Here is a 1,149-nt window from a genome sequence, read left to right as displayed (position 1 = left end):
ATCCACCCCCCCCCCGCCTCCTCCCTCTCCCACCTCCCAGCTCTCACATCCCCAGGGGCCCCAGCTCTCAGCTTGCCAGTCCTGCCTCACCACCCACGGAGCCTGAGACCGGGGACCAGCCCTGGGCCCCACCGGAAGGAGCCCCGTGGGACTCCCGGACAACCTGGAATCGCTTCTCCAGTGTTTCTGGCAGAGCCGTGGCAGGAGGGGGAGCGGGAGGGGCCGGCCACCCTGGCAGCCTCTGTCCCAGCCTGGACAGCCGTCCCAGAGGGCTCGTGGGCACTGCTGGCTGCCGGGGAGGTGGTCAGCCACCTCCACCCCGAAGACCAACCCCACAACCGAGCCCTCTTCCTCCCGGAGCCAGAGCGCAGCTCCCTCCCACCCCGAGGGCTGTGGGCTCCAGTGGGTTGCACACCCCTGTGGAGCCTGGCAAGCTTTCTTTATACATATATATATTTTTATTGATTTCAGAGAGGAAGGGAGAGAGAGATAGAAACATCAATGATGAGAGAGAATCATGGATCAGCTGCCTCCTGCACGCCCCCTACTGGGGATGGAGCCCACAACCCGGGCGTGTGCCCTGACCGTGACCTCCTGGTTCATAGGTTGATGCTCTAACCGCTGAGCCACACTGGCCAGGCTGCTTCGCCATTTTTGACGGCACATCTTGAGGAAGCAGACACTTGAACACGCAAGCACAGCGTTCTGTCCATTCCGAGTAAATATTTCGTAGCGGCCACATGCCCGGCCTGGTCCCTACCTTGGGGGCAGCCACGTGCTGTGCGGGGACCGGAGGGTGCGGGGACTCTGTGCATCACGCTCCCAGCTCCGGAGAAGCACGCGGTCAGGAGGAGATGGCCACTCGGGTCCAGTTTGGGGACATGAAGGTCCGGCACTGAGATCCCGGTGGACAGTGGTAACCGGGGGTCAGCACCGTGAGCCGCGGGGAGACCCACAGGAGCCGCCTCCCGCCTCCCGCCTTCCCCCCATTCTGCCAGGAGAGGAGGCTAGAGCGGAGGGGAGGGCGCCCAGCCACTGGCATCAGGGGTGCTAGACGGCACCCAGGGCCCAGCTGGCCCCCTGGCACGGGCTGAGCTGCTGTTCTGAAGCCGGCATCCCGGCGAGGAGCCAGGAGAGCAGGGGCTGTCC

The sequence above is a fragment of the Myotis brandtii genome, unplaced genomic scaffold (assembly GCF_000412655.1).
Source record: "Myotis brandtii unplaced genomic scaffold, ASM41265v1 scaffold1173, whole genome shotgun sequence".
NCBI lineage: Eukaryota > Metazoa > Chordata > Mammalia > Chiroptera > Vespertilionidae > Myotis > Myotis brandtii.
This window is presented reverse-complemented; position numbering follows the sequence as displayed.